We start from the raw sequence: 13525 nt of genomic DNA on the forward strand, positions 1-13525 counted from the left end.
TCACACACAAAGCTCTCCACAATGCTACACCTCCCTACATCTCCTCTCTCATCTCAGTCTACCATCCTACAGGTTCTCTCCGATCTGCTAATGATCTCACACTAACATCTTCTATAATCCGAACTTCACTCCCGTCTCCAAGACTTCACTCGTGCTGCACCGATTCTCTGGAATGCTATCCCTCAATCCCTCAGACTCAACAACAACATCCATAGTTTCAAACGTGGCCTAAAAACACATCTCTTCAGACAGGCCTACAACAGTCTCTAATTGGCCTCAACATATCCCCAACATATCCCCACACCTCTTGTTTGAATAGTTATTGTGTAATTTTATGTCTGATACTTGTCTTTGTGTGTACCCCATAATTTTAAGCGCTGTGGAATCTGTAGGCGCTATATAAATAAATACTGTACATCGCGGTAGGAGGGGTAGTCTTATACGGCAAGTATATCCCAAGCTCTATATTTTAACTGTAAAAGTTGGGGGTCGTTTTATACGCCGGCATATACGGTACATAGTGTCTCAAGACACTTTTCTCCGTCAAAAAGGAAAATGACTATAGTACATTAAAACTCATTATACTTGAACAGATTCCAGAGGACTGACCCGATCGGTTCCAGCGATTAATCAATCGGGAGTCCTTTTGGATCCATAAATTGTCCACATTAACTCCTTAAGGACTCAAAGAGACCTTTGAGAATGTACGGTAAAAATTCAACCCTGATGCTTTATTCACACACAGCGTTTTTTATGCGTTTTTATAATTTTTGATGTATATATATTTAAAAAATTATATAAAATTTTTTTTTTTATTTATAAGTATTTTTATCCATTATGTATTGTTCTGTATACATATGGTTTTATCAATTGTGTTTTTCATAGAATCTCATTTTTTCAGATTTTTTTGTGTTATATTATTTTGTTGGCACACATTGTAAATTTATATATAAAAAAAGAGATTTTGATGTAGAGAATTCTTGTGTGCCATGTGGGTTAGAGTGCATGCCCATGTTACCAATGGTGATAAAATATTAAACTAAATACAACAAAGGATAAATGCAACAAAAAAGAAATGTATAGTACCTCATTTATATATACATTCCTTAGATGTTAATGCCAATATAGAATTTTTTTTTGATTTGAGATATAGGTATTCATGTATAACCCATGGGTTTCCTGTTCTTCACGGAGTGGGTTAAACCCATTGGTTAGCAAACTAAAGATTGATGAATTTATATACAATATAAATATAAAATGCAATTTTTGATCACACGGACATGTACACTATCCCCAATTTAGATTGTTTAACCCCTTAAGGACCAGGCCATTTTACACCTTAGGACCGGAGCGTTTTTTGAACATCTGACCACTGTCACTTTAAACATTAATAACTCTGGAATGCTTTTACCTATCATTCTGATTCCGAGATTGTTTTTTCGTGACATATTCTACTTTATGTTATTGGTAAAATTTTGTCGATACTTGCATCGTTTCATAGTGAAACATTTCAAAATTTGCTGAAAAAATTGAAAATTTTGCATTTTTCGAACTTTGAAGCTCTCTGCTTGTAAGGAAAATGGATATTCCAAATAAAAAAACATTTTATTCACAAATACAATATGTCTACTTTATGTTTGCATCATAAAATTAATGAGTTTTTACTTTTGGAAGACACCAGAGGGCTTCAAAGTTCAGCAGCAATTTTCCAATTTTTCACAAAATTTTCAAACTCACTATTTTTCAGGGACCAGTTCAGGTTTGAAGTGGATTTGAAGGGTCTTCATATTAGAAATACCCCACAAATGACCCCATTATAAAAACTGCACCCCCCAAAGTATTCAAAATGACATTCAGACAGCATTTTAACCCTTTAGGTGTTTCACAGGAATAGCAGCAAAGTGAAGGAGAAAATTCACCATCTTCATTTTTTACACTCGCATGTTCTTGTAGACCCAATTTTTGAATTTTTACAAGGGGTAAAAAGAGAAAATTTATACTTATATTTGTAGCCCAATTTCTCTCGAGTAAGCACATACCTCATATGTCTATGTAAAGTGTTCGGCGGGCGCAGTAGAGGGCTCAGAAGCGAAGGAGCGACAAGGGAATTTTGGAGAGTACGTTTTTCTGAAATGGTTTTTGGGGGGCATGTTGCATTTAGGAAGCCCCTATGGTACCAGAACAGCAAAAAATCCCCACATGGCATACCATTTTGGAAACTAGACCCCTTGGGAAACGTAACAAGGGGTAAAGTGAACCTTAATACCGCACAGGTGTTTCACGACTTTTGCATATGTAAAAAAAAAAAAAAAACTTTTTCACTAATATGTGTGTTTCCCCCCAAATTTCTAATTTTTGCAAGGGTTAAAAGCAGAAAATACCCCCCAAAATTTGTAACCCCATCTCTTCTGAGTATGGAGGTACCCCATACGTGGACCTGAAGTGCACTACGGGCAAACTACAATGCTCACAAGAGAAGGAGTCATATTTGGCTTTTGGAGAGCAAATTTTGGTCGGGGGGCATGTCGCATTTAGGAAGCCCCTATGGTGCCAGGACAGCAAAATAACCCCCACATGGCATACCATTTTGGAAACTAGACCCCTTGAGGAACGTAACAAGGAATAAAGTGAGCCTTAATACCCCACAGGGGTTTCACGACTTTTGCATATGTAAAAAAATATATTTTTTTTTTCACTAAAATGTGTTTCCCCCCAAATTTCACATTTTTGCAAGGGTTAATAGCAGAAAATACCCCCCAAAATTTGTAACCCCATCTCTTCTGAGTATGAAGGTACCCCATAAGTGGACCTGAAGTGCACTACGGGCGAACTACAATGCTCAGAAGAGAAGGAGTCATATTTGGCTTTTGGAGAGCAAATTTTGCTCGGGGCGCATGTCGCATTTAGGAAGCCCCTATGGTGTCAGGACAGCAAAATAACCCCCACATGGCATACCATTTTGGAAACTAGACCCCTTGAGGAACGTAACAAGGTGTACAGTGAGCATTTACCCCCCCACTGGTGTCTGTCAGAACTTTGGAACAGTGGGCTGTACAAAATTTTTAATTTGCACAGCCCACTCTTCCAAAGATCTGTCAGACACCAGTGGGGGGTAAATTCTCACTGCACCCCTCATTATATTCCGTGAGGGGTGTAGTTTCCGAAATGGGGTCACATGTGGGGTTTTTTTTTTTTTGCGTTTGTCAAAACCGCTGTAACAATCAGCCACCCCTGTGCAAATCACCTCAAATGTACATGGCGCACTCTCCCTTCTGGGCCTTGTTGTGCGCCCCCAGAGAAGTTTGCGCCCACATATGGGGTATCTCCGTAGTCGGGAGAAATTGCATTACAAATTTTGGGGGGCGTTTTTCCCTTTTACCTCTTGTCAAAATGAAAAGTAAAGGGCAACACCAGCGTTAGTGTAAAAAATTTATTTTTTTACAATAACACGCTGTTGTAGACCCCAACTTCACCTTTTCATAAGGGGTTAAAGGAGAAAAATCCCCCCAAAATTTGTTAGGCAATTTCTCCCGAGTACGGCGATACCCCATATGTGACCCTAAACTGTTGCCTTGAAATACGACAGGGCTCCAAAGTGAGAGAGCGCCATGCGCATTTGAGGCCTGAATTAGGGATTGCATAGGGGTGGACATAGGGGTATTCTACGCCAGTGATTCCCAAACAGGGTGCCTCCAGCTGTTGCAAAACTCCCAGCATGCCTGGACAGTCAACGGCTGTCCAGCAATACTGGGAGTTGTTGTTTTGCAACAGCTGGAGGCTCCATTTTGGAAACAGTGGCGTACCGGACGTTTTTCATTTTTATTGGGAGGGGGGGGGGGGCTGTGTAGGGGTATGTGTATATGTAGTGTCTTTTACTTTTATTTTATTTTGTGTTAGTGTAGTGTAGTGTTTTTAGGGTACAGTCACACGGGCAGGGGATTACAGCGAGTTCCCGCTGCGAGTTTGAGCTGCCGCGCAAAATTAGCTGCATCGCAAACTTGCAGCCTGATACTCACTGTAAGCCCCCTGCCCATGTGAATGTACCCTGTACATTCACAAGGGGGGGACCTCCAGCTGTTACAAAACTACAACTCCCAGCATGCACAGTTTATCAGTGCATGCTGGTAGTTATAGTTTTGCAACAGCTGGAGGCACACGGTTGGGAAACACTGAGTTAGGAAACAGACAATGTTTCCCAACCAGTGTGCCTCCAGTTGTTGCAAAACCACAACTCCCAAACATTCTCAGGAATGCTGGGAGTAGTAGTTCGGCAACATCTTTAGAGCCAGATGTTGCCGAACTACAACTCCCAGCATGCTGGGAGTTGTAGTTTTGCAACATCTGGAGGACTACAGTTTGCAGACCACTAATACAGTGGTTCCCAATCTGTGCCCTTCCAGATGTTGCAAAACTAGAACTCCCAGTATGCCAAAACTGTCCAGGCATGCTGGGAGTTGTAGTTCTGCAACATCTGAAGGGTCAGATGTTACAGAACTACAACTCCCAGCATGCCTGGACAGTAAGGGCATGCTGAGGATGTGTACTTTTGCAACATCTGGAAGGGCACAGTGGTCTCCAAACTGTGGACCTCCAGATGTTGCAAAACTGCAACTCCCAGCATGCCCAGACGCCAAGGGCTGTCTGGGCATGCTGGGAGTTGTAGTATACACGGTCCCATTACAGCAATGCATGTCGCTTTACGGCGACGTGCATTGCTGTAAAGGGCCCGACCGCGGCTGAAGATCTACTCACCTGTCGCCGCCGCCGCCATCTTCCTCGCCGGGATCCGGGTCTTCAGGGACGAGGTAAGTACCGGGGCCGGTCCCCTGCACTCCCCCGTCCCCCGCCTCGTCCTCCGGTCTTCCTCCCGTCCTCTCCGGACTTTCAGGGGCCGGGCAGGACGGGAGGAAGTAACCGCCCCCCCTCCTGCGATTGGTCGGTTAACTAACCGACGGATCGCAGGGGATCGGAGGAGGTGGCAGGTTTGCCACCTCGCTCCGATACTTCAGCATGGTCCTGGCTGTCTGTGACAGCCGGGATCATGCGAAATTACCGGGCGGTCGGGTCCCAGAGACCCGATCAGCCTGGTATCGCCGCAGATCGCAAGGGCGATTTCCCTTGCGATTTGCGGCGATCGCCGACATGGGGGGCCTACATGGCCCCCCTCGGCGTTTGCCCTGGATGCCTGCTGAAGGATTTCAGCAGGCATCCAGTTCCGATCTCTGCCCGGCGCGCGGCAGAGACCGGAAATACAACAGGACGTTCTCTAACGTCCTTGGGCATTAAAGCCCAGGTAGTGAGGACGTTAGAGAACGTCCTATGTCCTTAACAGGTTAAGGCTATATGTGAATTATAGAAAATATTGTCGTTTTATGTGTTTTTTATATTCAATTTGTAAAATACAATGTAGGCTGTTAGAGTTAATTACATGTTGTATAAAAGCTTCCCCCTTACTGTGATTATCATGTCTGATGAAGCCGCGAAAGCGCGGTGAAACGTATTGCATTATCCAAATAAAGCTACCTTCTACTTACCTGACGTGTCCGTCCTTGGTCAGTGCCGTGGAGACCCACCACTTTTTGGAAGTCTATCACCAGTAAAAGTAAAAACAGGTCAACTTTATGATGCAAACATAAAGTAGACATATTGTATTCATGAATCAATATATCATTTATTTGGTATGTCTATTTTCCTTACAAGCGGAGAGCTTCAAAGTAAAAAAAAAAATGCAAAATTTTCAATTTTTTCATTGAATTTTGCAATTTTTCACCAAGAAATTATGCAAGTATCGACTAAATTTTACCACTATAATAAAATAGAATGTTACTAAAAAACAATCTCTGATGTGCAAAAAATGCTCTGATCCTACAGTGAAAATTGGCCTGGTCCTTAACCCCTTAAGGACGCAAGACGTAAATGTACGTCCTGGTGAGGTGGTACTTAACGCACCAGGACGTACATTTACGTCCTAAGCATAACCGCGGGCATCGGAGCGATGCCCGTGTCATGCGCGGCTGATCCCGGCTGCTGATCGCAGCCAGGGACCCGCCGGCAATGGCCGACGCCCGCAATCTCGCGGGCGTCCGCCATTAACCCCTCAGGTGCCGGGATCAATACAGATCCCGGCATCTGCGGCAGTTCGCGATTAAAATGAACGATCGGATCGCCCGCAGCGCTGCTGCGGGGATCCGATCATTCATAACGCCGCACGGAGGTCCCCTCTCCTTCCTCCGTGCGGCTCCCGGCGTCTCCTGCTCTGGTCTGTGATCGAGCAGACCAGAGCAGAAGATGACCGAAAACACTGATCTGTTCTATGTCCTATACATAGAACAGATCAGTATTAGCAATCATGGTATTGCTATGAATAGTCCCCTATGGGGACTATTCAAGTGTAAAAAAAAATGTAAAAAAATGTAAAAGTAAAAGTTAAAAAAAAGTGAAAAATCCCCTCCCCCAATAAAAAAGTAAAACGTCCGTTTTTTCCTATTTTACCCCCAAAAAGCGTTAAAAACATTTTTTATAGACATATTTGGTATCGCCGCGTGCGTAAATGTCCGAACTATTAAAATAAAATGTTAATGATCCCGTACGGTGAACGGCGTGAACGAAAAAAAATTAAAAAAGTCCAAAATTCCTAATTTTTTAATACATTTTATTTAAAAAAAAATTATAAAAAATTTATTAAAAGTTTTTTATATGCAAATGTGGTATCAAAGAAAAGTACAGATCATGGCGCAAAAAATGAGCCCCCATACCGCCGCTTATACGGAAAAATAAAAAAGTTATAGGTCATCAAAATAAAGGGATTATAAACGTACTAATTTGGTTAAAAAGTTTGTGATTTTTTTTAAGCGCAACAATAATATAAAAGTATATAATAATGGGTATCATTTTAATCGTATTGACCCTCAGAATAAAGAACACATGTCATTTTTACCAGAAATTGTACGACGTGAAAACAAAACCTTCCAAAATTAGCAAAATTGCGTTTTTCGTTTTAATTTCCCCACAAAAATAGTGTTTTTTTGTTGCGCCATACATTTTATGATATAATGAGTGATGTCATTACAAAGGACAACTGGTCGCGCAAAAAACAAGCCCTCATACTAGTCTGTGGATGAAAATATAAAAGAGTTATGATTTTTAGAAGGCGAGGAGGAAAAAATGAAAACGTAAAAATTTAATTGTCTGAGTCCTTAAGGCCAAAATGGGCTGAGTCCTTAAGGGGTTAAGGGGTTAAATGGCATAGTAATCCCAGTGTATGTAAACTTTTGACTTTGCAGAAAGTAATAAAAAAAAGTCTTAAATAATTATCTTTCTCATTATTCTGGCAAATATAAATAATTTTGGTAATCCTTTTTGGCCTAATAGGGGTTTATTCTAATTTCATGTCAGATAGTGTATTTCATGTCTGTTTATAAAGTGTATGTTTATCTTCTGGTTTCAACTGTATATGGCAGAAGCTCAGTTTTTAGGAATGCTCATTCCCGATAATCGGCCCATATAAACTTAGAAACATTGAAACGTAGAATGTGTCGGCAGATAAGAACCATTTGGCCTATCTAGTCTGCCCAATAATCTGAAATACTGGCCGTGTAAAAGATCCAATTACTGGCCATGTAAAAGATCAGTTAACAAACAAGCAAACTCAGATTCTATATCACATATGATATATTTTCTCTTGCCATTTAAATTATCGCTATTGGCCACACATTGCCTTGTGTAAGGAGGGGATGTGTGGCAGACAGTGATGAGTGTAATGAGTTGCATAAATGATCCAGTGATCCTTCGTGTGGCCCAGCAGCACGATTGAGTCTTGTAAAGGCTTTCCCAAAGATCGCCCATAAGCAACCAAATGCATAACCAATGCAAAAAGGCCCTTACAGCTGATGGAGATAATGTAAGACAACCAATTTAACCCCTTAAGGACCCATGACGTATGCATACATCATGGTCTTTTCCTGGTCTCAGCCGCTCACCCGGCGGAGATCGGAAGCGGATCCCTACTGAAATCCTTCAGCAGGGATCCAGGGCAAACGCCAAGGGGGGCCATGTAGGCCTCCCATGTCGGCGATCGTCACAAATCGCGGGGGAAATCGCCCCTGCGATCTGCGGCGATACCAGGCTGATCGGGTCTCTTGAACCCGACCGCCCGGTAATTTTGCATGATCCCGGTTGTCACAGACAGCCAGGACCATGCTGGAGGCTAGGAGCGAGGTGGCAAGCCTGCCACCTCCTCCTAACCCCTGTGATCCGTCGGTTAGCTAACCGACCAATCGCAGGGGGAGGGCGGTTACTTCCTCCCACCCTGCTCGGCCCCTGGAAGTCCGGAGAGGACGGGAGGACGCGACGGGGGAGTGCTGGGGCCCGGCCCCGGTACTTACCTCGGCCCTGAAGACCCGGATCCCGGCGATGGCGGCGACAGGTGAGTGGATCTTAAGCCGCGGTCAGGCCCTTTACAGCAATGCACGTTGCCGTAAAGTGACATGCATTGCTGTATTGGGACCCTGTATACTACAACTCCCAGCATGCCCAGACAGCCCTTGGCGTCTGGGCATGCTGGGAGTTGCAGTTTTGCAACATCTGGAGGGCCACAGTTTTGGGACCACTGTGCCCTTCCAGATGTTGCAAAACTACACATCCTTAGCATGCCCTTACTGTCCAGGCATGCTGAGAGTTGTAGTTCTGTAACATCTGGCCCTTCAGATGTTGCAGAACTACAACTCCCAGCATGCCTGGACAGTTTTGGCATACTGGGAGTTGTAGTTTTGCAACATCTGGAAGGGCACAGATTGGGAACCACTGTATTAGTGGTCTGCAAACTGTAGTCCTCCAGATGTTGCAAAACTACAACTCCAAGCATGCTGGGAGTTGTAGTTCGGCAACATCTGGCTCTAAAGATGTTGCCGAACTACTACTTCCAGCATGCCTGAGAATGTTTGGGAGTTGTGGTTTTGCAACAACTGGAGGCACACTGGTTGGGAAACATGGTCTGTTTCCTAACTCAGTGTTTCCCAACCCTTGTGCCTCCAGCTGTTGCAAAACTATAACTACCAGCATGCACTGATAGACTGTGCATGCTGGGAGTTGTAGTTTTGCAACAGCTGGAGGTCCCCCCCTGTGAATGTACAGGGTACATTCACATGGGCAGGGGGCTTACAGTGAGTATCAGGCTGCAAGTTTGCCATGAAGCAAATTTTGCGCGGCAGCTCAAACTCGCAGCGGGAAACTCGCTGTAATCCCCCGCCCGTGTGACTGTACCCTAAACACACTACACTAACACAAAATAAAAAACACTACATATACACATACCCCTACACAGCCCCCCTCCCCTCCCCAATAAAAATTAAAAACGTCTGGTACGCCACTGTTTTCAAAATGGAGCCTCCAGCTGTTGCAAAACAACAACTCCCAGTATTGCCGTACAGCTGTTGACTGTCCAAGCATGCTGGGAGTTTTGCAACAGCTGGAGGCACCTTGTTTGGGAATCACTGGCGTAGAATACCCCTATGTCCACCCCTATGCAAATCCCTAATTCAGGCCTCAAATGCACATGGCGCTCTCACTTTGAAGCCCTGTCGTATTTCAAGGCAACAGTTTAGGGCCACATATGGGGTATCGCCGTACTCGGGAGAAATTGCCTAACAAATTTTGGGGGTCTTTTTCTCCTTTCACCCCTTATGAAAAGGTGAAGTTGGGGTCTACACCAGCATGTTAGTGTAAAAAAAAAAATTTTTTTACACTAACATGCTGGAGTTGCCCTATACTTTTCATTTTGACAAGAGGTAAAAGGGAAAAAAGCCCCCCAAATTTGTAATGCAATTTCTTCCGACTACGGAGATACCACATATGTGGGCACAAAGTGCTCTGGGGGCGCACAACAAGGCCCAGAAGGGAGAGTGCACCATGTACATTTGAGGTGATTTGCACAGGGGGGGCTGATTGTTATAGCGGTTTTGACAAACGCAAAATAAAAAACCCCACATGTGACCCCATTTCGGAAACTACACCCCTCATGGAATGTAATGAGGGGTGCAGTGAGAATTTACCCCCCCACTGGTGTGTGACAGATCTTTGGAACAGTGGGCTGTGCAAATTAAAAATTTTGTAGAGCCCACTGTTCCAAAGATCTGACAGACACTAGTGGGTGGTAAATGCTCACTGTACCCCTTGTTGCGTTCCTCAAGGGGTCTAGTTTCCAAAATGGAATGCCATGTGGGGGTTATTTTGCTGTCCTGGCACCATACGGGCTTCCTAAATGCGACATGCCCCCCGAGCAAAATTTGCTCTCAAAAAACCAAATATGACTCCTTCTCTTCTGAGCATTGTAGTTCGCCTGTAGTGCGCTTCAGGTCAACTTATGGGGTACCTCCATACTCAGAAGAGATGGGGTTACAAATTTTGGGGGGTATTTTCTGCTTTTAACCCTTGCAAAAATTTGAAATTTGGAGGGAAACACACATTTTAGTGAATTTAAAAAAATACAAATTTTTTTTACATATGCAAAAGTTGTGAAACACCTGTGGGGTATTAACCCCTTAAGGACCGTTTTTTTTTTCTGTTTTTGCATTTTCGTTTTTTGCTCCTTGCCTTTAAAAAATCATAACTCTTTCAATTTTGCACCTAAAAATCCATATGATTGCTTATTTTTTGCGCCACCAATTCTACTTTGTGATGATGTCAGTCATTTTGCACAAAAATCTACGGTGAAACGGAAAAAAAAATCATTGTGCGACAAAATTGAAAAAAAAACGCAGTTTTGTAACTTTTGGGGTCTTCCGTTTCTACGTAGTACATTTTTCTGTAAAAATGACACCTTATCTTTATTCTGTAGGTCCATGCGATTAAAATGATACCCTACTTATATAGGTTTGATTTTGTGGTACTTCTGGGAAAAATCATAATTACATGCAGGAAAATTAATACGTTTAAAATTGTCATCTTGTGACCCCCTATAACTTTATTTTTCCGTGTATGGGGCGGTATGAGGGCTAATTTTTTGCGCCGTGATCTGAAGTTTTTAACTGTACCATTTTTGCATTGATAGGACTTATTGATCGCTTTTTATTCATTTTTAAATGATCTAAAAAGTGACCAAAAATGCACAATTTTGGACTCTGGAATTTTTTTGCGCGCACGCCATTGACCGAGTGGTTTAATTAATTATATATTTTTATAATTCGGACATTTCTGCACGCGGTGATACCATATATGTTTATTTTTATTTACACTGTTTTTTTTTCATGGGAAAAGGGGGGTGATTCAAACTTTTAATAGGGGAGGGGTTAAATGATATTCATTCACTTTTTTTATTCACTTTTTTTTTGCAGTGTTATAGCTCCCATAGGGACCTATAACACTGCACACACTGATCTTTATCATTGATCACTGGTTTCTCATAGGAAACCAGTGATCGATGATTCTGCTGCATGACTGCTCATGCCTGGATCTCAGGCACTGAGCAGTCATTGGGCCCTCCCGCTGTCCGGTAAGCTGTTCGGGATGCCGCGGCTATCCCGAACAGCCCACTGAGTTAACCGGCATGGTTTCACTTTCGCTTTTAGTCGCTCAGCTCTGAGCGCGCGGCTAAAGGGTTAATAGGGCGCGGCGCCACGATCGGCGCTGCGTGCTATTAGCGGCGGGTCCCGGCTTCACTATGACGCCGGGCCCGCCGTGATATGATGTGGGGTTACCGTGTAACCCGCGTTATATCACGGGAGCAGGACCAAGGACGTACAGGTACGTCCTTGGTCCTTAAGGGGTTAAAGCTCACTTTATTCCTTGTTACGTTCCTCAAGGGGTCTAGTTTCCGAAATGGTATGCCATTTTTTTTTTTTTTTTCCTGTTCTGGCACCATAGGGGCTTCCTAAATGCAACATGCCCCCCAAAACGATTTCAGAAAAACGTACTCTCCCAAATCCCGTTGTCGCTCCTTCGCTTCTGAGCCCTCTACTGCGCCCGCCGAACACTTTACATAGACATATGAGGTATGTGCTTACTCGAGAGAAATTGGGCTACAAATATAAGTATACATTTTCTCCTTTTACCCCTTGTAAAATTCAAAAATTGGGTCTGCAAGAACATGCGAGTGTAAAAAATGAAGATTGTGAATTTTCTCATTCATTTTGCTGCTATTCCTGTGAAACACCTAAAGGGTTAAAATGCTGACTGAATGTCATTTTGAATACTTTGGGGGTGCAGTTTTTATAATGGGGTCATTTGTGGGGTATTTCTAAGATGAAGACCCTTCAAATCCACTTCAAACCTGAACTGGTCCCTGAAAAATTGTGATTTGGGAAATTTTGTGAAAAATTGGAAAATTGCTGCTGAACTTTGAAGCCCTCTGGTTTCTTCCAAAAGTAAAAACTTGTCAATTTTATGATGCAAACATAAAGTGTCCATATTGTATATGTGAATAAAAAATGTTTTTATTTGGAATATCCATTTTCCTTATAAGCAGAGAGCTTCAAAGTTAGAAATATGCTAAATTTTTAAATTTTTCATAAAATTTTGGGATTTTTCACCAAGAAAGGATGCAAGTTACCAAAAATTTTTACCACTGTGTTAAAGTAGAATATGTCACGAAAAAACAATCTCGGAATCAGAATGATAACTAAAAGCATTCCAGAGAGTTATTAATGTTTAAAATGACAGTGGTCATATGTGCAAAAAATGGCCGGGTCCTAAGGTGTAAAATGGCTGGGTCCATAAGGGGTTAAAAACTAAATGTCCCTTTGAGATTGCATTGACACCTATGATGTTTTTAATGTTCTTTTTAACCCCTTAAGGACGCAGGACGTAAATGTACGTCCTGGTGAGGTGGTACTTAACGCACCAGGACGTACATTTACGTCCTAAGCATAACCGCGGGCATCGGAGCGATGCCCGTGTCATACGCGGCTGATCCCGGCTGCTGATCGCAGCCAGGGACCCGCCGGCAATGGCCGACGCCCGCGATCTCGCGGGCGTCCGCCATTAACCCCTCAGGTGCCGGGGTCAATACAGATCCCGGCATCTGCGGCAGTTCGCGATTTAAATGAACAATCGGATCGCCCGCAGCGCTGCTGCGGGGATCCGATCATTCATAACGCCGCACGGAAGTCCCCTCACCTTCCTCCGTGCGGCTCCCGGCATCTCCTGCTCTGGTCTGTGATCGAGCAGACCAGAGCAGGAGATGACCGATAATACTGATCTGTTCTATGTCCTATACATAGAACAGATCAGTATTAGCAATCATGGTATTGCTATGAATAGTCCCCTATGGGGACTATTCAAGTGTAAAAAAAAATTTAAAAAAATGTAAAAGTAAAAAAAAAGTGAACAATCCCCTCCCCCAATAAAAAAGTAAAACGTCCGGTTTTTCCTATTTTACCCCCAAAAAGCGTAAAAAACATGTTTTATAGACATATTTGGTATCGCCGCATGCGTAAATGTCTGAACTATTAAAATAAAATGTTAATGATCCCGTACGGTGAACGGCGTGAACGAAAAAAAATAAAAAAAAGTCCAAAATTCCTACTTTTTT

General features: G+C 43.1%; 1 protein-coding gene across 7 annotated transcripts in view; it reads left to right on the top strand.

Annotated features, from left to right (window-relative positions):
* Window positions 1–13525, top strand: part of LOC130284828 (glucose-1-phosphate thymidylyltransferase-like) — a 548309-nt gene that overhangs the window by 121819 nt on the left and 412965 nt on the right. The gene's annotated exons all lie outside the window — the stretch shown is intronic.

The sequence above is a fragment of the Hyla sarda genome, chromosome 8, assembly GCF_029499605.1.
Source record: "Hyla sarda isolate aHylSar1 chromosome 8, aHylSar1.hap1, whole genome shotgun sequence".
Classification (NCBI taxonomy): domain Eukaryota; kingdom Metazoa; phylum Chordata; class Amphibia; order Anura; family Hylidae; genus Hyla; species Hyla sarda.